Source organism: Balaenoptera physalus (genome assembly GCF_965194825.1).
Source record: "Balaenoptera physalus genome assembly, chromosome: 16".
In the NCBI taxonomy this organism is placed as follows: domain Eukaryota; kingdom Metazoa; phylum Chordata; class Mammalia; order Artiodactyla; family Balaenopteridae; genus Balaenoptera; species Balaenoptera physalus.
The window spans coordinates 65,914,991-65,937,936 of NC_138898.1; the positions used below are offsets into that span (position 1 = coordinate 65,914,991).

Consider the following 22,946-nt stretch of genomic DNA (forward strand, 5'->3'; position numbering starts at 1 on the left):
GTGGAGGGTTTAAACTATTGCGAGAATTACCAAGGTGTGACACCGAGACACGAAGTGAGCAAATGTTGGAAAAATGGTGCTGATAGACTTGCTCGACATAGGGTTGCCATAAACCTTCAATTTGTAAAAAATGCAATTATCTGCAAAGTATAATAAAACGAGGTATGCCTGTACTTACTTGACTATTAGAATCAAAAGAAGATGTTGCATCCTCTGGGTATGCTTAGGTACCACACAGGGTCATGGCCGAGGGTCATGTTCATGGGTACTAGAGAGTCCCCAGCATGGCTTAATGCAACTCATACCACCAGCCCCTTCACACCCCCAAGAATCTGGTGATTCATCTCCAGCCTCTTCTGATGAGGACTCATTGCCCTTCTGAGCCACCCTGTGAGACAAAATCTAAGATGATCCATCAGTCAGCTCGCTCCTGTGAGGTCCATTGACAGTCTTTAGGAAATACTCATCCTCTTCTTGGCTTTCTAGCCACATCTCTCACCCTCTGGACTGCTCAGGGGATAGCCTCCATCTCCCCAGATACAGGAACCTCTTGGCAAACTCTCCACAGTATCTCGAAGAAGCTGCTCTCACGAGACTTGAGGTGCAAGAACGGGTTAAACACGCCCACCTTCTGCGTGTGTGTTCGTTGGGAAGCGAAGGACAACATGGTATTAACCCCTCAAAAAAATCATCGTAAAATCCTCTCTGAATACCTGTCAATTCTTTTTTATCCTTTTTGTGGATTAGGGACCTGTGAAATTGGAGAGTTTAGAGTTGTGAACCTAATTCTAAAGTATTTGCTGTGAAAATCTATATCTTCATCTGGTAACTCCCTTTGCAATTTCCTACCTATTTGATCTCTGTATCTCTCCGTAACTTCCTAATGAACCATCCTGTTACATGTAAAGTGGAGATGTTATTTGTACTTACCTTGCGGGGGTTTTTTAGGAGATGTGATGGCATAATTGATGCATGTGAAGTGCTAAGCACAGTGCCCGGCACTGAGAAAGATTTCAGATACGTGCTGATATTATTCCTCCGGAATCCCCAGCACTTAGCTGAGGATATGACACGTAGGAAGCTTTCAGTAAATGTTAACGAATGACTTGTAAATAGCTAACTGTATTGCAAGTCAGAATAACGTAAGTGCTAAATAAGTGTCTAAGCTCCGTATCATGACAACCAAGTGAGGCCGTAGGTAATTCTGAGAGATGCGACCGAGGAAGCCTAAGCAGGGAAGCAGTATTCAGGATTTCAGTAAACGGAGAATGGAGCCATTGAGCACGTGCATAGTCGCAGGATGGTATGTGTTTCTGGAAGAGACCAACAGGGTGAGAAAAGGGAGTGCAGGATTAGCTCTTATTTCTGGATGGGACTGGGAGGTTAGTTTACCCAAATGATGTTTTCTTCTGGGCCAGCGTCTCTCAGTGACGGATCTCTCAACAACAAGTGAGAGAAAATCAACTCTGACAGGCCTGCCCAGCAAAAGGAAAATATTGGCTCATGAAAGTGCAAAGTTGAGGAGTAGGTTCCGGCATCAGGTCCAGCTGGATTCAGGGTTCAGATGATGTCAGCAGGCTCTGTTCTTCAGCTCTGCTTTTGCTCCGTGCTATTTTCATTCTCATCCAGGCTCCCCCAGTGCAGCAGGATGGCCATGGGACTGCCAGAGGCTACCCTCCCCTCCAGAGGCAAATTCAGCACCTCTTCATCCTAGCATGCCCAGCAGAAGTCCTGAGATTCATTGTCATTGGCCTGTCCTGGGTCCCATGTTGATGGGGAGTTACAGGCTTAGGCCAGCACCAGGCGGTATAACCAACAGATTTTACTCCAAGTACTCAATTTCTACCGCAGGAGACCAGGCTCTGGAGCTAAACTGCCTGATTTCCAATCCCAGTTTACCAGCTGTGTGACCTGGAGCAGGGGCCATAATCTCTTAGTGCCTCCGTTTCTTCATCTGTAGAATAGGGATAATAATGGTCCCTAACTCGTAAGGTTTTTGGAAAGCTTACATGAGCTTTTACAAAGGGCTTATTATTGTTTTTTGTTTTTCATTTTTGGTTGCGTTGGGTCTTCGTTTCTGTGCGCGGGCTTTCTCTAGTTGCAGCGAGTGGGGGCCGCTCTTCGTTGCAGTGCATGGGCTTCTCATTGCGGTGGCTTCTTGTTGCACAGCCCGGGCTCTAGGAGCGTGAGCTTCAGTAGTTGTGGCTCAGGGGCTCTAGAGTGCAGGCTCAATAGTTGCGGCGCACGGGCTTAGTTGTTCTGCGACATGTGGGATCTTCCCAGACCAGGGCTCGAACCCGTGTGCCCTGCATTGGCAGGCGGATTCTTAACCACTGCGCCACCAGGGAAGCCCCTACAAAGTGACTAGAATAGTGTCTCAAATGACCTGGCCAAATGCAGAATCCATGGTTGCTCTTGTTACTATAGTGATTTGACATTGCTTGATGTTTATTCACAGTTATTCTAGATGTTTCCACCCCCACTGGTCTATCATGGAGAGGTGATTACCTTTCAAGCACACAGCTCAATGCAATTCAGAGCAAAGCCCCGCCAGTCCTGGAACGCATACTCCACACCGTAAAGCTGGCCATGCTTAAAAAGGGTCCTTTAATTCATGGCTCAAGGTCTGAAACCCTAGTCATCCCTGTACTTGGCAGAATGGGGAAAACCAAGAAGAAATCTGAGCACTCGGTCGCTTCCCTTAGGGAGTTTGCAATCTAATCTAAAAGAACAGAACGCTCTGTCAAATACAGCCTGATCCGGGATCCATTCCCAGAGGGGACCTGCCCAAGCGCCCGGCCAGGGTGTTTACAGAGCGACATCCTTCCTCTGTGGCTCCCTCTCGGTTATGATGTGAATGAGCGTTTAGAAAAAGAGATGAAGAAGACAGAGATGGGCCGAATCCCAATGTCTGACTCACCCGCTTTTTTTCCCCCTCCTAAACCATGCTTACAAAGAGGGCAACCCTTCCCCACGTAGTACCAGCAGGGTAACCTGAGAACATCCATTTAACGCATCTGTCCCTGTGAAAAGGACCTTCCAGTGACACCGAGCTGAGTGTATCCCGCTCTATTTATAGGCACTGTTTGTTTAATTCGAGTCCCGTCTCTAAGAATAAATAATGAACTCATCCTGGGGGCAAGCCAGAGCCTACAACTCTGAGACAAACCGTAAATCCTTTCCCTTTCCTTCTGGTTCTGGAAGGGATTCTGTAGTTCAGAGGTGAGCCACTTTTGTTTGCTGGGCTGGGGTGGGCTGGAGACCCAGGCATGTTTAGAAATTTGGTTTTGTGGTGGTTTTTCATAATGGTTTGGGGGAGGTGTTTGATGTTTGATTTTGGATTGGTGATCGAAGAGCAGATCTTGGACCTCTCTCACCCTCAAAGGAGGGACACCAACCAAATATCTGCGCCCCTGGTTGCTTAAACTTCAGACACAAAGAGACCCATTTGGACTCAGATCCCTCAGTAAGGAAGATGTGGCAATGGAGAAGAAAGATCCCTTTCCGTACCCTCCCGACCTGGTAGCAGAGACTGGGGCAGGCTATCTCATAAGGTACAGTACCATTCCTGGCTTTGTTTTTTTCGGGTTTTTTTTTTCAATGTGTGTGATGAGGACCAGGATACATAACTCACTTAAACTTTAAGTATGTAACCCCAGGATGTGGTGCACGACAGTCCAAAGGCACATTATCTCAAGAAAACTAGTTTGGTTTACAGTGCATCTGTCCCCATGCTGACCTGCTGGTTTAGTGACTCCTAGAGCCAGACCCACTGAGTCTGAAGGGAATGACCTAAATGGTGCCTTTGGGTCTAATTCAGGGTATTTGCATATTGTAGCTTCCCCCATTCTCCCTTTCCAGGACTTTATCTTAAGAAGGCAACCAAGCTTCTCGAGGAAGTGTCCATTCATGTATTAATTCTCCCAATATGTGTTGATCCACTACTCTGTGTCAGATACTATTCTAGGCACAGGAGATGCCTTGATGAAGAAGACAAGGCAATCATGTGATGACAAGGTCTGATTTACATTGAAAAAGCTTCAGCCTCTTTACTCTCTTCCAGCTAAGTCAGGCTGGCTGTGAGGTGTCTTCCCAGCAGGCCCTGAGCTCCATTCATTTATCCATTCTTCCATTCAGAAAGTACATAGGAAAAATACACGGGCTACATGTTAAGAACAGGTGGAATGCCTAGGTATAGTAATGAGCTAAAGAGATCTATCCCTGCCCTTAAGAAGTTTGGAGTCCAGTGGGGAAGATGGATATTAATCAAATAATCACCTAAATATAGATTATTTATTATTTATTATTATTACGAATGTTGGCCAGTTCTATAGAGCAAAGTTCAGGGTGCCATGAGCAAAGTTCAGAGCCTAAGAGAGGGATTGACCTGGTTGGATGAGCAGAGAATTAGCAATGACTAAGAATCCTTGTGTTGCCCCAGATGGTGTGTTGTCTACCAAGTAATGAGACAATGATGTCTATGTGTAGGAGGTGTGTTTTCAAGTTTCCATTAGCTGTGCTGGGCCATCCACACTGTCACCTGGCTGTGCTAAGGACTGTCACAGGCCTCCTTGGGGAGAGTTTGTGTCCAGGGAGAGCATGGGGGTTCCTTCCGAGTCATCAGCTCGCTGAGGTTTTTTTTGTTTTTTTTTTTGTTTGTTTTTTGATTAATTAATTAATTAATTTATTTATTTATTTTATTTTTGGCTGTGTTGGGTCTTCGCTTCTGTGCGAGGGCTTTCTCTAGTTGCGGCGAGCGGGGGCCACTCTTCATGGCAGTGCGGGGGCCTCTCACTGTCGCGGCCTCTCTTGTTGCGGAGCACAGGCTCCAGACGCACAGGCTCAGTAGTTGTGGCTCATGGGCCTAGCTGCCCCGCGGCATGTGGGATCTTCCCAGACCAGGGCTCGAACCCGTGTCCCCTGCATTGGCAGGCAGACTCTCAACCACTGTGCCACCAGGGAAGCCCTTGCTGAGGTTTTGACATTGATTTGTGGGTCTGCAATGGACAGGGTGAAATCTTCTTTTTCTCATGGGACATTCGTCTTACTCTGTCTCATTGGGTCAAGGAGTAAAGAGTATCATCATCACGTGTGGTTTTGTTTTGTTTTAATTTCATTTATTTTTGGCTGCATTGGGCCTTCGTTGCTGCACGTGGGCTTTCTCTAGTTGCGGCGAGCGGGGGCTACTCTTCATTGCAGTGCGTGGGCTTCTCATTGTGGTGGCTTCTCTTGTTGTGGAGCACAGGCTCTAGGCGCGCAGGCTTCAGTGGTTGCAGCACGCAGGCCCTAGAGCGTGTGGGCTTCAGTAGTTGTGGTGCGTGGGCTCTAGAGCACAGGCTCAGTAGTTGTGGCACATGGGCTTAGTTGCTCCGTGGCATGTGGGATCTTCCCGGACCAGGGCTCGAACCCGTGTCCCCTGCATTGGCAGGTGGATTCTTTACCACTGCGCCACCAGGGAAGTCCTCACATGTTGTTTTCATGCTTTTACTTGAGCATGGTAGTAATGCCACCATACTCAGAGATCTGAATTGGAAGATGGCCCCATGTCCCTCTTCGTACTTCCATGCCTTCAAATGTTCACATGCACTGCTTTGGAAAGGGAATTCCTCAAAGAAGCAGTCAGTGCTCCCAGGTATCTTTCTGGACTAATTTGGGTGCAACTTTGAGCAAATCCTTTCAGCAAATCCTTTCAAATCTTTATTTGAAAAATAGTATTGTGTATCATCTTTTTATGCCCATTGTTTTTGTAGGCACCAAGTTAAAGCCAAGGAAAAAAATATAAGAACTTGCCCTGCCCTGTAAGAGTTTCCAAGGCCATTCAGAAAAGATTTTTCATTCATTGATCCCAAAATATTTATTGAGTGCCTACAATGTGTCTGCACAGAACCAGGAGGGTACACATATCAATAGGACCAGCACAGCCCTGGCTTTGTGGAGCTTACAGTCTAGTGAAGGGAGAGAGCTCCTCAAACCATCAAAGAACAGGAGAATTTCAGATGGTTTTACATGCTAGGCTGAGCAGAGAAGACCTCTCAGGAATCGTGACATTTGAGCAGATCCTGAATGATGAGATGGAGCCAACTGTGAAAAGATTTAAGGGAAGAGCATTCTAGATGGGGAGAAAGAACAAATAGGAAAGCTCTGTGGCACAAGGGTGATTGGTTTGTTTAAGGAATAATAAGTAGTTTATGTGGCTAAACGTGTATCAGGGAGGTGAGTGATGGGTAAGCTGGGGTGTAGAGTGTGAATTTTATTTTGAATTTAGAGGAAGCATTTGGCATGTAAACTGATGGCATTTCAGCCTGGGGGAGATTCTGTTGCCTCAGTGGAATTTTGAAAGTGACAGACCGGGAAGTCTTAGAACTCAGAACCCCATGTAAACCTATAGACGGAAAGAGAAGAAATTAATGTTGGCCTGTTTCTGGATAAGAACAGTCACCCCTAATCTTGGAGGCTTTTCTGGGTAGGAGAGGATGAAAGTACAAAGTAAATAAACCACGAAACAGTCTCCTGCTTGTTGTTCAGCATCCATTCCATCACCTTTTGGGGGCAGTGCCTGAAATCTCCTTTGGGAAATCATTGCTTCCCTATTCTTGGCAATCTAGTTTGTCTCAATCTAATCAGTGCATTCTTCACATCCTGCCCCTACACCCAAGTGATTGGCTCAGGGATGGGCACAGAACCCAGTCAGAGCCAACAAAACACAAGAAGACATTTCTTGGGACCTTCTGGCAAAAAGAACTTTCCTCTCTCTTCCTTGGGAGCACCAGTCTATGGCTGTGAGGTCTAGGACCACTGCAACCATTTGTGACCATGGAGGAAGACTCTGGAACTGCTAGAGATTGTGGGGGAACACAGACTGCTGCCTTAGCATGAAGCCAACACCACAAAAGGCAGAGCCAAGAGGAGAGAAATGAGTCCTTGTGATGGCATCAAGCCCCTGGATCAAGCCTCGCCTGAAGCCTGACCTATTGCTGGGCTTTTTAGTGTTCCTCAGCCAATTAAATGTTCTTTATTATATAACCCAACTTAAATAAGGATTTCTGCGTCTTGCAACGTAAAGAGCCCATGTGATGGAAATCTTAGAATAGGTACCTGACAGTGCCAAGGGCCTCCTCTGCACCCCAGGCCTCTAGGAGGAAGTGAGCCTGTTCCAGAACCCAAATAAAAGGTCTCTCCTCCCACTTCTCTATTTCAGGGTTTCCATGCCTCCCGTCGCCATAGCACTGTGACTCTCTTGGAGAGGCAGAGGAACAGAGGAGGAGACGGGGCCCGTTTCCAGGCTGTGTTGCCACGTTTAATGGCTGGGGAGGGTGGGGGGCTGGGGAGTGAGGTGGCTCCACGCTTGACATTTCAGGATAGAGATAACAGGGTAAAAATAAACCCCCAAGCGCCTGTAGCAGCGCTCGCTTCTCTTGCTTCACAGTTCTTATCTCTCCCTGCTTTGGGGACAGAAAGGTTCCTTTCAGGTCACCGCGTGGCTTGCCTCCCTCAGGCCCTGGATGGGGAGGAGGAGATGTAGGTGGTTGGTTTACATCTGTCCACACCTGCCCATCCACCTCTGGGAAATCAAGTGATTCCTTTCTTCCTGCAGACCCACTTTTTATTTTGCAAATAATCTTTCACATCTTTGCCCTCGTTTGATGCTCCAGTAGCTGGGTGGGATGAGCGAGGCTGGGGGCTGGAGGTCTCCACTTTCCAGATGAGAAAACCAGTGGGGCTTGGAAAGCTTAAATGTCCAAAGTCACCCAGCTAGTGAGTACAAATGTGTTCTGATCTAAACCCAGGGCCTTTTCTGCCTGTCCGCCAGTGGTCAGGGATAACAAGAGTTTGATTCCGTTTCTGCGGCCCCAGCCCTCCCCCGACAGCCATGTTGGCTGGGTACCACGGGAGGGGGAGCGCTCACATCACCTGTGACAGGAGCATCGCCACGTGCTGCCTGGCGGCACCACCCCCTCAGTTCCCTCCCAATCACATAGTCTCAGAGTTTTGTACAGTCCAGTGAGCAAACTGCTGTTTACTGTGGAGGGGTGGCTGGGACTACAGAGTTTTTTTTTTTTTTTTTTTTTGCAGTCTAGTTGATTTACAATGTTGTGTTAGTTTCTGCTGTACAGCAAAGTGAGTCTGTTATGCATGTACCTCTTTTTAAGATTCTATTCCCATATAGGTCATTACAGAGTATTGAATAGAGTTCCCTGTGCTATACAGCAGGTTCTTATTAGTTATCTATTTTATATATAGTAGTGTGTATGTGTCAGTCCCAATCTCCCAATTTGAGGAACAAGCCTTGATCTGCCACTAAAGTGCAAGGAGGCTCCCTGAGCCCCAATCTTCTCAACTATAAAATGGTGATAAAAGTATTCATACATGCTACGACTGTTACAAGGGTTAAATAAGCCATTGCAAGCAATGTACTCAGCCCGCATCATCTACACAATGATCTGAAATTTGGAGCTTCCTAGTACAATGACAGCTTTTCCTGTGCCGGTGTTTGTGTATAGTGACAATGCCACTCACCCACATCTACTGAACATGCCCTGTGAGTTCTTTTTCTTTCAGTGGCCAAGGATTTGCACGAGCCATTTCATCAGTTAAGACTCCTGTGGTTGCAAGTGACCGAAACGCCGATCCTAACTGGATTACATGAAGGGGAAATTTGTTGGCTCAGAAGGGAGCTCTAAAGGCTGCCAAGGGTAGAGGCTAACTTCAGGCACAGCTGGATCCAGGGATGGAAGCAATACCATCAAGATCAATTTTCTCTCTCTCCCAGTTTCTCAGCTCTCTTCCCTCCCTGCTGGCTCCCTCCTCGTTGTGGCAGAAATGGCTGTAGGAGCTCCCGGCTCATCTTCTTAGGATCAAGGCCAGCAGGAAAGAACCAGCCCCAGCATTCCCAGCAAAAATCTCCATGCATCTCACTGCCCAACCCTGAACCCATCCATCACTGTGGTCAGAGGAATGAGTTGCCCAGAGGGAGACAGGTCCGGATGGCGTGCCAGCCCCAGAGTCAGGAGTGGGTCTGCTCCACTCAAACCCCAGGTCCGAGAGGAGAGAGCAGTGGTGTCCAGAGGGGAATCAGGTGTCTGACGTCTGGCAACCGCCCACACTTCACAGCCTGATATCCCAAAGTGGGCATTGATGTGTGGACTTCTGTAATCCCAGGAAACAGAGCGGACTACAGCTGGGCTGCAAAGCCAGGCGGACTGGCGCCAACCAAAATTAAAAGCTCTCATCCGCGACTCCCTCAGTGCCAGCTGCTGACCAACTGGACCAGCTGAACTCAAACAGGATCCTTCCCGGAGCCTGACCTGCAGCCTGCCAGGTGCAAAGCCAGCATCCTGGATGGGAGGCTGACAAACCGGAGGCCTTTCCAAAAACCTCCATCATTAATCCTTGTTCCACCTCCATTGTGATTTACTACTTATTTGTCTTTCCTCTAAAAAGGAACGAGCCATAATGCAAATGTCCCTTGATGTGCCCCAAAATAAACACAATGCAAAGCAACACTGTTATTAAATTGCAGCCAGTTACTCTCCTGTGCTCCAAGCTTGAGGTCTGCTGTTCAAAGGAAGGTTAGCCAGTGTCAGGGAGACATTAAGGACCCACCCAGCACCAGCTCCAGACTTGATGAAATTAAGACAATTGAAACAAATTAGAAAGGGAGTAACTTCCCACCAGGTGATTTCATGGTGTTTAATGCTTTTGAAGTGCTAGCACATCGAAAATTCTCACTGCCAGGGAGTGGGCCAGGCCTCACAGCTTGCCCACTATTTGATACTGGTTGATCTGTAACCCCAAAGGCACTCTCGAAACTTCCCCTCTCCCCCCTCCTCCCCAAGCCTGCAGCAGAAATGGAAAAGAAATGGATAAGAGAATACAAACAATTTTTTAAAAATAATTATGGTTATTATGTATGCATTTCCAGTGGGAGATTCTGGGAATTATTCCTAAAAGGCTGGAAAGAATTTCTTCTTTTGATCTCAATTCTGAGCCAGAGAAAATCAAATTAAGAAAGAAAAGCAACAGAGAATTCTCAGTGGGGAGGAAGGAGCAGGGTCTGGGCTGCTCATAGTGTCCTGGAGAAAAGAAAATGGAAGGAAAAGTCCCCAGACACCTTCGTGTCCTGATGTCGGCAGCCTAGGAGGAGGGGCAGCTGGAGGAGCCACACAAAAGCTGGGAGGAGAGTGAGGCTGTGTCCCCACATCTTCCAGTGAGCCTTCCTTCCCTTCCCTTGAGGGGCTGGAGAATGTTCCCCTAGTTCCTGTGGCTCTTCCCACCGCACACGTGGCCGCCAGCCTTCCTCTGATGGCCCTGACTTCCAGAGAAGCCCAATTCAGAGCAGCCACAACAGACCAGCCAGTGTGGGCGTGTGAGCAGTTCTTTAAAAAAAAATCCTGCCTTAGAGGACTGGGAGAAATGGTCCTGCCACTTCTCTAAATCTTCTGCGGTTGCTAAGCAGCCCGCCTCCACCCCTTTCCACTTCCCTCTGCTCTGTGCCTTTGTCTCCCTCCACCCTCCACCCCCACCCCAGCTCTTCTCTGCCTCCCTGCCGGGCTTAGAAATCAGAGAACAGTCCCTGAGTGTCTCCCAGCTCCGAGGGCCACAGCAGTGTCATGGCACGTGACCTCCCTCCCTGTTCTGCAGATCGTGCTCTTATGGCCTGGCTGGAAAGACCACTGGTGGACCCTTCCCATTTTCCTTCCTCCCTGCCTCTCTCCCTCCCTCTCTCTCTCCCTCCCTCTCTCCCTCTCTCTCTCTTTTTCTTTCTTCCTTTCTTTCTTTCTTTCTTCCTTTCTTTCTCTTTCTTTCTTCCTTTCTTCTTCTTCTTTCTCTTTCTTTCTTTCTCTTCTTTCCTTCCTTCCTCCCTTCCTTCTTTGCCTCCCTCCTTCCCTTCCTCCCTCCCTCCCTCCTTCCCTCCCTCCCTTCCTCCTTCCACAAATAACATCAAACACTTACCATGCTCGGAGCTGAGTGGGGGGCGCAGGCACGAGCAGCTGGAAACCATGGGAAGCGCTAGGAGTCTGTCAGTTGCCCCATGTGCAGCCTCATCCTCCCATCAGCAGTGGTGCTCTGGTACCTCTTCCCAGGGCTCCCTGAAAGCATCTGTTTACCCCTACACGCTGGTGAGGGCTGTAGGTGTTCCTGAGGATGTCACAGGAGCATCCAAAGAGGAAGTTGGCAGCCACTGCTCCAAATATCCCTTGCACATTTCTCTTTTCTTGAAGACCTTCTCCACCTGGGTCCTCACTCTCTGATCCTTTTCTGACAGCCTGTCTCCCTCCTCCGGCTTCTGTTCTCGTCCCCTCTCCCACATCATCCCTCCCCACCTTCCCTCTCCCCTTTCTGCTTTTTGTGCTATGCAGTTTATTGCTCTTCTAGTTTTTGCCTTCAAAGTTGCAGGAAGTTTCACCCACTGCTTCCCATACTCATATCGCCACCACCCATCAGGAAAGGGCCATCCGATTTTCTGGACTCAGTCTGGGGTGTGTGTGTGTGTGCGTGTTTGTATGTGTGTGCACACGCATGTGCAAAACAGCACTCCAATATCATTTAGGGATTGATTAAAGTATAAAGAAAGACACACAAATGGTAACCCTCAATTTTTTAACATCTTTATTGGAGTATAATTGCTTTACAATGGTGTGTTAGTTTCTGCTTTATAACAAAGTGAAATAACCCTCAATTTTAATAAATCAATGGTTTCCTCTGATGGGAAGCTTGGGGGGTTATGATTTCAAGGAAAGGGTATACACGGAGGTGAGGGTACAGGAGGGCTGCTCCCTCTAGGGTGATCCATCCTGGTTTGCCCAGGACTGAGGGGTCCCAGCATGCAGAACTTTCAGTGCTAAAACCAGAAAAATCTGGGCAGATGGGGACAACTTGGCCACTCTAGGCAGTGCTGTATCTGCAATGCTTTGTCTTTTAAGGATGGGTGGTCAGAACATGGGACTTTGTTGTATTATCTCTGTACCTTTCTGTAGACTTAGAACATTTTATGTATTGTAAAAAGAGAGAGAGAGACAATCATCTCTCCTGAGAAATATGTGTCTAGGAGCATCCAAGAGAGAGTCACTGATTATACGGGGAGATCAGAAAAGATTTGGAGGAGGTACTATTCGAGGGGAAGCTTGAAATAAAAGTGAGAAGTCCTCCTGCACTTATTGCTTATTTTGGAATTCTTTTCCAGCCTCTCTGAATACCCTGCTGAGTTGTAGGCTCCAGGAGGGCAGGGGTTGGATGTGATGGCTAATTTTATGTGTCAACTTGACTGGGCCATGGGGTGCCCAGACATTCAGTCAAACACCATCCTGGGTGTGTCTGTGCCGGTGTTTCTGGATGAGGTTAACATTGGAATCAGGAGACTGAATAAAGCAGATTGCCCTCCTCAGAGTGTGTGTGTGTGGCAGGGGGGACGACGACTCATCCAATCCATTGAAGACCTGAATAGAAAAGGGTTTAGTAAGAAAGAATTCTTTCGCTCTGCCTGACTGAGCTGGGACGTTGGTCTTCTGCCTTTGAACTTGGACTTGAACTTATGCCATTGGCTCTCCTGTGTCTCCAGCTTGCTGACCGCCGATCTTGGACTTCTCAGCCTCCATAATTGCATGAGCTAGTTCCTTATAGTAAGTCATCTATCTATCTATCTATCTATCTATCTATCTATCTATCTATCTATCTATCCTATTAGTTCTCTCCACTGCCAATTTTTAGTGGAGAACCCAGACTAATAGACTGGGCCTTATTATCTTTCTATCCCCAGTACCTGGCTCGGATCCACCATACATAATAGGTGCTCAATATATATCTGCTAAATGAAGATATATAGGAGTACAGATAGTGGAAACTGCGTGGAATGTAGAGCTGTGTTGGTACCTGGCTGGTTTGGTGAACGAAAAATTGGTGTGGCCAGTATGCTGGGGGGTAGGGCTGGGGGGTAGGGCTGAGGGGAGGGAGGAAATGGAGGGCTGAGCAGGAAAGCAGACAGAGGTCATGTCATCTAGTGCCCCTCCAAGCCTTTGCCTGGAGACTAGAGGAGGAAACTCAAGAGCATGCAGGTACCAGGTAGGTCATGTAATGAAGAAGGATACTGGCTGTAAGACAATAGGGAGTGGTGGAGACTGTTCCCCAAGGAACACCTGCCTAGAGAGGCATCGTGCTCAGTCCAGCCAACTGTGGTTATGCAGGAATAGGGCTCGGTGTCTCAAAAAAAAAAAAGCTGGAAAAGCCAGCTTTTCATGCAAAACTTAATTTTTAAAAAACTCAATGCCGACCAAGCAAAAACCCATCTGGGGGCCTCCAGTCCATGGAGGGAGCCAAGCAGGGTTTTGAAGGCAGGCCTGTGACACAGCCCCATTTGAGATGTATCAATAGATGGATGGCTTTGGCAGCAGAGTGGAGGAGGGACAGGAGGAGGGCCGGTGGCTGTGGGTCGTAAGCTGCAACTCCCAGGAGCCCCTTGGAGAAGAAAAGGGCTTGGTGGCAGCCCTGGACCCTGACTTCTGGAAGGCCCTCATCTGGGGGGAGAATGACGCAGCTGGACCCCAGAGCAATGACTGGGAGTGGGGAGAATGGACCATCACTTTTCCCTTGGTTCCCAAAACCACCCATCCCATTCCATCCTGGCCCGCTGTTGGCCAGGAAGGCCACAGGTTAATAAGGGTCAGTCACTGGACAGATGTGGTCCCAAAGGACCATGGGAGAGCTACAGCGATGCAGCATTTTCCAGGCTAAGTCGTGACCCCAGGGAATCACAGTGGGGTAATTGCAGCTCAGCCGGAAGTGGAGCAAACAGGGCCTGTGCTCTGACGTGCGTGGGCGCCGTTGGGGGCCACACTGGGCAGTGCACCACCCACTGGGCCCCACGGGGCCCTGCCACCCTGCTCCCCTTTCCCATCAGCCACAGACCTTGGGTAGCCCTGAGGCCTGACCCAAGCGCAGAGACCACAGCCCTCCCCAAACCAACCAGCTGAGTCTCAGAGCAATCAAAGGAATGGCCCCCTGCCAGGTCTCTGCACTGGAACGGACATTTGGAAGCAGAAGCTTTGAGCCCAGAGCTCCGAGAATGCACTTCCCACGTTCTGTTCAGTGGCTGGAATTACCTCCATGGGACCAATTCCCCAGCAGCTCCTATGGTTGCTCCAGTGCAACCGGCCAACCTGGTCAGCTCCCAGCACAGGCCCAGATCCCTTCTGTTCCCCTTGCCTCAGGCCCCCTTTCTGAGGCCCGGCTCTCCCCGCAGGTTCTGGGCTGCCCTGGCAGGGAGGGCTGAGATGCACTTGGATTTTACCTGCCAAGGGCCTGGACCAAGGCATCCAACCTTCTAGCCTCCAAGAAAGGCTGAGAGAGCCCACATGGCTGTATGGGGGAAGGTTCCAGACAGATAAACACACACACACACACACACACACACACACACCATCATCCTTTCCCTTGGCCGCAGGGGGCTGGCCCTGCCCTGCGAGCCTCCGGGAATTGATGAACAACAGCTGGGAATACAAAAATGACCCATGGAGAATGACACAGCCAGCTTATTTATACATTTCTTCATTTTTAAGAGCAGTGAGGGGAGCTCTCTTCACAGGCCTTTTCAAAGTAGTGAGGAAGAGAGAAAGGAAGCCTGTCTCTCAAAGTTAGTTCCACTCAGCGAGTTTTGACCGATGGCCGATCACACACCCTGCAAAGGAGTGAAGGATGGAACAGACGGGAGGGGAGTGGGGTCCAGACAAAAGCCTCATCCAGAGCAGGCGGGGCATCTGGGCACCTTGTGCGGGCTTATGCATTCAATCTGCACCAGTTTTGAGGAGTAGGTGGTATTTTTCCCATTTGGCAGATGGGAAAGTAAAGCTCAGAGAAGTCAAGTAATTTGCACAAGGTCAGGACCCTAATGACGGCAGAGTGGACATTCAAGCCAGGGGCTGACTGACCGCAAAGCTCCAGCTCTTTGCTGCAGAAATGCCAGCCAGGATGCTCCAGAGATGGTACCCTGTTTGATTCCATTCAAAAAACGTCTCCTGGGTGTGGGGGACCCACAGAGGACCAGCTCTCTTCGGTCCGACCCTGTACTCACCCAGTCCGGGGCTCCTGAGGCCAGCCTCCCGCCTACCTGCATCAGACATACGTGGCCAACTTCCAAAATGTTGGCGAATGTCTATGAAAAGTGTTTACAAAGCATTTAAGTAAACAAAAAATGTATATGAAATAATATCAGGAACGCCCAATCGCCAAGCTTAAGAAACCAATGTTACAAATATAGTAGAAGCACCCTGCATTCTCCCTCATCCACTAACCATCCCCTCCCTGGCTTGTAACTACCATCCTGAATTTGTGTGTTTCTCACTCACATGCATGTCTTTATGTTTTCACTGCATTTGTACATGGTCCTAAAAAAGAGTGTTGTTTACACGTTTCTATTTTTAGAAATAAATGATACCATGTTATATGTATCCATCTGCAACTTGCTTTTTGTAAACAGCTTTATCTATGCCATACAATTCACTCATTTATGGTGTACAATTCAATGTATCCGTGTGCAAATGTTTAGTATATTCACAAGCTGTGTGTCCATCACCACAGTCAATTTTAGAACATTTTCATTACCTCACAACAAAACACTGCCACCCCCTTAACCATTACCCCCCTTCCCCGCCCCCCTCAGACCATGGCAACCACTAAGCTCCTTTCTGTCTCTATAGATTTGCCCTTTCTGGACATTCCACATATGTAATTCTGTAAATGGAATCCCTGGCCTTTTGTGTCTGACTTCTTTCCCTTAGCCTAATGATGTCAAAGTTCATCCACATTGTAGCACGCATCAGTGCTTCATTGTTGACGCACAATATTCCATTATATGGATATACCATATTTTATTTATTCACCTATCAGAGGATGGACATTTGGATGGTTTCCACCATTTGGGTGACTATTATGAATAATGTTGCTGTGAACATTCATGTATAAATTTTTGTGTGGACATGTTTTCATTTCTCTTCTATATATCTAGGAGTGGAATTGCTGAGTCATGTGGTAACTCTATGACTAACTTTTGGAGAAACTGCCAAACTGTTTTCAGAAAGTGGCTGAACCACCTTGCATTCCCACCAGCAATGTATGAGGGTTCCAATTTCTCTATATCCTCACCAAAACTGGTTATTGTCTGTCTTTTTTTATTATAGTCATCCTAGTGGGTATGAAGTGGTATCTCACTGTACTTTTGATTTGCATTTCCCTGGTAGCTAATGATGTTGTGCATCTTCTCATGTGTTTATTGACCATTTGTTTACCTTCTTTGGAGAAATGTCTATTCAGATCTTTTGCTCATTCTGTAATTGAGCTGTCTTTTAATTATTAGGTTGTAATACTTCTTTATATACTCTAGATACAAGTCCCTTATTAGATATATGATTTGCAAAGATTTTCTCCCATTCTGTGGCTTGTCTGCACTTTCTTGATGTTGTCTTTGAAACACAAAATTTTTCATTTTGAAGAAGTCCAATTTATCAACTTTTTCTTTGGTTGCACGTGCTTTGGTTGTTATATCTGAGAATCCATTGCCTACTCCAAGGTCATGAAGATTTACCTTATGTTTTTTCCAAGAGCTTTGTAGTTTTAGCTCTTATATTTAGGTCTTTGATCCATTTTGAATTAGTCCTTGTTTATGATGTGAGTTAAGGGTCCAACTTCATTCTATTGCATGTGACTATCCAGGTGTCCCACCACCATTTGAATTGTCTTGGCTCCCTTGTAAAAAATCAATTGACTATGAACGTGAGGGTTTACTTCTGGACTCAAAATTCTATTCTGTTGGTCTGTATGTCTATTCTTATACCAGTTCTACACTGTCTTTATTTCTGTAGCTTTGTAATAACTTTTTAAATCAGGAAGTGTGAGTCTTCCAACTTTGTTCTTTTTTTTCGAGATTGTTTTTACCATTCTCAGTCCCTTGAATTCCCATATGCCTTTAAGGATCAGCTTGTCAGTTTCTGTAAGGAAGTTAGCTGGTATGTTGATAGGGATTGCATTGAATCTATAGGACAATTTGAGGAGTATTGCCATCTTCACAGTATTAAATCTTGCAATCTGGAACATGGGATGTCTTTCCATTTATTTAGGTCTTCTTTAATTTCTTTCAACAGTATTTTGTAGTTTTTCAGTTCAAAAGTCTTATGCTTCTTTGGTTAAATTTATTCCTAAGTATTTATTCTTTTTTATGCTATTGTAAATAAAACTGTTTTCTTAATTTCATTCTCAGTTTGCTCATTGTCAATATATAAGAAACATAACTACTTTTAGTATATTGATCTTTTATCCTGCAACCCTGCTGAACTCATTTAGTAATTTTAATAGTTTTTTTTTGATGGATTCCTTAGGATCTTCTATGCACAAGATTATGTCATCTGCAAATAAAGATAGTTTTACTTCTCCCTTTCCAATCTGTATGCCGTTTTTTTTTTTTCCTGAATAATCGTCCTGGCTAGAATTTCCAGTACAATGTTGAACAGAAGTGGCAAGAGCAAGAATCCTTGTCTTGTTCTTGATCTTAGGGGGAAGGATTCAGCCTTTCACCATTAAGTATGATGTTAGCTCTGAGTTTTTCCACAGATGCCCTTTATCTGGCTAAGGAAGTTCCCTTCAATTTCTAGTTTGTTGAGTGTGAAGCATGAGATTTGCTTTTTCCTCTCAACATTGTTTGTGAGATTTATCCATGTGTCACTATAGTTTGAAACGTCTACTTTTACTAAAGATTTTATAGGGGAGATAGAGGAAAAGGTTAAGTCACATATCACTTATCTCCTTTTTTTAAAACTTAATTAATTTATTTTTGGCTGCATTGGGTCTTCGTTGCTGCGCGTGGGCTTTCTCTAGTTGTGGTGAGTGGGAGCTACTCTTTGTTGCGGTGCCCGGGCTTCTCATTGCGGTGGCTTCTCTTGTTGTGGAGCACGGGCTCTAGGCGCGCAGGCTTCAGTAGCTGTGGCGTGCAGGCTCAGCAGTTGTGGCTCATGGATTCAGTAGTTGTGGCTTGCAGGCTCTAGAGCACAGGCTCAGTAGTTGTGACACACGGGCTTAGTTGCTCCATGGCATGTGGGATCTTCCCAGACCAGGGCTCGAACCCGTGTCCCCGGTGTTGGCAGGCGGATTCTTAACCACTGCGCCACCAGGGAAGCCCATCACTTATCTCCTTTAATTAAGTCTTCCTTATCTCTCTCACACCACTCCCCAAGCACCCGTGCCACAAGTCTCTCCCGCCAGGCAACTCTCTCCTCTCTCATCTACTTGCTCACCAAAGGGCTTTCAGCAATACAAAAATTCTCCTCTTTCTCATCCATCTGGGGACAAGTATAGGAAATGTGGGCGTTCCATAGAAGAACCCCTTCACTCTGCTTGATGATAGAAAAATAAATCATCAAACGCTTCCTGAAGGAGGATGCTTTTGAACCTAGATTAAAAGGATGGGTAGGATGTTGCCAGGGAAGGGAGGAAGAGGTTTGAGCAAAGGTGTCCCAGGTTGTGCCCTGCCATTAAATGAAAGTAAATGTTGCCCCTAACAAGGGCCAGGTAGTTTAGACTCGATTTTTATCACAAGGATCTTCTACTCATATGATAATTGCATGGATTAGGTCTATGGACTCACTATGATTTCTGGTCTCTAGAGTTGCCCTATCCAATATGGTACCCACTAGCCACATGTGACTATTTAAATGTAAGTTAATTAAAATTAAATAACATTAAAAATTCAGTTCCTCATTTGTACTAGATCCATTTCAAGTGATCAATAGCCACATGGAGTTTGTGGTTAGCAGAATGGACAGCACAGATAAGGAACATTTCCATCATTATTTCAGAAAGGTCTGTTGGACACATTGCTCTAGCTCTGGAGGGAGGGAAGATGGAATTAAAGAAGACGGCTGAGGAGCTTGAGCCAGACATGTGAGCTCTAGGTGTTAGGTAAAGGCAGCCAGGCTTGGAGGTTAGTAGACTCGGTGCCCATTCTGGCTCTGCCACTCCTAACTCTTGGGAAAAATCACTTCCCCTCTCTGGTTTTCTCATTGCCAAGAAAATGAAATTGTTGGGCAATGTAATCCTAAGAGCCCATCCAGTGATTTATAGATTCTGTGGTTGTTTAGCCAGAAAGGGATATATTAAGCTGTTTCTTCCAGATGTGAAGAAAAGAGCCTTGGACTCAGGGAGAAAGCAGCTGGTTCTGGCGCTACCCAGCTGGAGCATCATGGGCAAGTCATTTAACCGCTCTGAGCCCCATTTCTGCATCTGTGATGAGGGGATTATTGGGAGGATGACCTGAGAGGATGAAAAGGAAAGCACTTAGAGAAAAGACCAGGGATAATTGGATGCCACTAGATCAGATGAAGTGGGAAAATTACAGTAAACAAAGCTAAATGAATTTATCTGCTGCATGATTCCTTCAGTGCTTATGTGCACTGTGAATCTCTAAGTGTTTCCCAAATTGATATGACTGCAGAATTCCATTTTGTTTTTTTAATTCTCCCAAGAAATGCTCACAGGCATTAGTTATGATTACACAGAACACACTTGGGAATCGCCATTCTCAGGGATGGAGCGCTTTCTGGGGCCGCAGCTTGTATTGATGGCCATCACCCATAGCGGTCCCTGAACAGCGTATGACCTAAGGAAGAATGTGAAAGATCAGGGTTGGATGACATCACAGAGATTGCTCAGGGTGGGGGCAGCCACAAGAGGAAACCAGAGAAGCCAGAGAAGAGGGCAGATCTGGGGAAGGTGCAGAGCAGCACGGAGAAGCTATGGTTACTGAATGCAGATGCAAACGACAAGCCAGGCACTGACCTTGACATTTTCATGTGCATCATCTCCCATCCTCAGAGCAAATCGGAGAGGCCGGTGGTGTCATGTCCATTTCATAGATGAGGAAACGGAAGCTCAGAGATGTTAAAATATTTACACATTTCAACATGTAGTAAGTAGGTGATAGAGCTGGAATTTACACCCGGGGCTGCCTGAGTCCAAAGGCCCATACCCTAACCCTTCTGCCTTGGAGTCTACAGCATTAATCCTGTAGGGGATGGGGTCGGGGGGTCGCAATCTGCCTGAGGTTTATAAACCTTGTACTGTCATCATCTGGCTCTGTCCTTATATCTGAGTGATCTCTTTTAAATGGAATGAGCTTCATCCATTATCCTCCCCCAGTCTCTCCAGCCTTCAAAGATGATTCAAGAGGCCCCAAAAGCAGAGCTAAAATCAGCCTTTCATCCTTTCCACCTCCCACTAACTCCCCCGGGAATCGCCAGCACTTAAGAGGCCAGTGTGAATCCTGAGATTTCAGGAACTGTTTTTGAGGGCCCAACACCCATATCCAGAGCCCTCTAAGTGAAGCCCAGAGGCACGGGCTGGTGGGTGGGAGGCTGGGCTCTCAGCGAGGATGAGGAAGCCGGGCATGGAACAGTAATTGCATGAATGGAGGGTATCTATTGGTGGATTGTGCAGTCTCCAAATCTTGGGGACTGGATACAGATCAACTGTGATCAAAAGCAGTTGTACCAATTTGTTTTTTCACAGATCTAATGTCCTAAGGGCACTGAACCTTTGCCTGTGTGGTGATCAAGCCAAAACAGCAAACAGAAACCCTCATGTCATGTCACCAGCACTTTGGCATTCAAAAATAGAATGGCAGGTTAGGGGGGCCTTACAAAGAGAAAAGAGGGAAAACCATTGTAAATTCTGTGTCCTTGTGACCGTTTTGGCTGAACTTGAAAACAGGCCTCTTCATTTGCAGTTAATTAGGTTAACTCAGCTGAGGTTACAGATGGAATCCCTTTGCTCTGGTAACAACCAACATTGGCTGGACATGTGCTGTAATCTTGCCTTTAAATACAACCACATGTATAACATATTTTGTTTTCTCTTGGCCATTGGACTGGAAAACTATTAAGACAACATCTGCTTTGCTTTCCGATTGAATCAGGGGCAAAGAGTAGGCCTCTCTAGTGTCCTTGAGATTATGCCTGGGATATCAAGTTACAGCCGCTAACCACTTTCCCACTCCTTAAGAATCCGATCCTGAACGTGTGAGTTTTCTACCGGAAACTCAGCTTTCACTCAGTCAAGGACCAAAGTGCCTTCCGACCTTGGCTTCAGTATGTGAAGTCCACCCTTTGTACATCCCATGCCTCTCCAATTCGCTATTGCAACACTTTTCGTTTTTTAATTTTTTTGTTTGTTTAGGGATACTCGATCCAATTTGAAATTATTTTATTTTCTGTGTACTCGTTTGTCTCCCCCATGAGGATTTCCCCAGCCCTATGTCTCTTCCTCACACATACCCATTCCTCTGGGGCCAAGAACACTTAGCAGACAGCTCGATAAATATTTGTTCAATAAATCATGGTGTTCCCAATCCTGGTGGCGAATGAAGTAAGAGTGAACCATTTGGTGAGCAAGCCATTGCCTTCGCAATCATTGCAGTCCCTCTGATAACATCAAGAATCCAAGTTTGGTGTTAATGCATCTCTAACATCTCTTTTACACTTGTTATCCCCTCCCCACCTGCCTTACCACCCACCCCCACCCCCCACTTTACTCTCCCCCCTCTTTTTTTTGAACAGAAAGAACATCTCTGGGCTCAGAGCTAAGTACAGTTACCATGACCAGCTAGGATTTAATAACACTGTTTGGTTTTCTGAATGTTTCATTTTTTTTTCAAATAACAGTCATGGCTCTCCATTTATGGTAGGGATAGAAAGTTTCCTTTTAAAAGAAATTTAAGTTCAAGTGTATTGTTTTAGAGAAAAATTGTAAAAGTGCAGGTGGAATGAAGCCAAAGTTTTGAAGGTGTTACCTGCGTGATTGACGTTTGGGAATGAATAAGCACGCGCCTGTCTGAACGCAGCCTGTGTGCATGTTTATCCCTGGGAATAGCCACTTCGAGTTGTTTGGCCAGTGCCTTGTGAAAGGCAGTTCAGTGAAGAGCACTTTGTTTTCCTCTCTTCCGCAATAATTTAGCTCTGTGCTGTTAAATCCCACCTCCTAATCTCCTCCCCTTCTTTTTTCCCCCAAGGCTGTCTTTATTATTGAGAAAGAGACCAGGAAAGGTAGGGGACTTGGGACAACATTAGGCCTTGATGGGGGACAACACTAGCCCCGCAGGACACTGGGAGGAAATACCTAGAGCTATAATCTTAGCTGAATCCTGAATTGCAGACAAATCGTGCCCTATTCTGGAAGGAAGGTCGCCATCATTCATCAGGTTCTGAATGTGCCCTAAGAAGGTCTCAGAAGGTCCTAGAGGTTCCACCAGGAATGAATCGTTGCTGTGGAGTTCTGACTCTTGGTTTTCTGCCACACACAGCTGGTCAGTTAATAATGCAGCAAGTTAATAATTAAAATGGGGGTTATGTGATCCTTAAAGATGCACACTTGCTCGTTCCCGTCTTCCCTTGAAGATTGCTGTCGCCATCGAAATCGGCTGGATTCTCCCAGAGGACTCTGTGCTTACCTGTGTCATAAGTGCAGGGAACAGTAGCGTGTGCTTCTTTGTGCCCACACCAGACTTTGAGCTTATGCATACAGGGACCAAGTCTGTGTGGTTCACCTTCTGCCTTCAGAAACTTTCGTGTTTAAATTAGCCTGTCATCCTGCCTCTCCCCTCTCCTATTTTCCCCATGTCTCTTGTTAGCAACCAGGATCAGAGTGGGTAGACCCACTGCTCTGGTTATAAGCCAGGAGGCAAGAAATCTGGGGTGGCTGTGTGACTTAAGCAAGTTACTTAACTTCTCTGGCTCATAGGAGTGTTGTTAAATGTAGATCAAATAAAGGAACAGATGTAAGAGCTCTGTGGAAAGTTAGAAGAGTTATAAGGTGTAAAAGATCTATTCAGAGAGCAGGATTCAAGTCACCCTCACGAGGAATAACTACTGGAAGCCCCTGGATTAAGGCTCCTCCCATGCAGAAATAAGATGTGA

At 46.5% G+C, this 22,946-nt stretch overlaps 1 protein-coding gene across 2 annotated transcripts in view; it reads left to right on the forward strand.

Annotated features, from left to right (window-relative positions):
- Positions 1-2,360: 2,360 nt before the first annotated feature.
- Positions 2,361-22,946, forward strand: part of MRTFB (myocardin related transcription factor B) — a 258,022-nt gene continuing 237,436 nt past the window's right edge. For both annotated transcript variants that reach the window (XM_082429618.1, XM_082429615.1), the window contains exons 1-2: positions 2,361-3,222; positions 3,433-3,554. The gene's annotated coding sequence lies outside the window, so the exon portion shown is untranslated. The remainder of the gene's footprint in view (positions 3,223-3,432; positions 3,555-22,946) is intronic.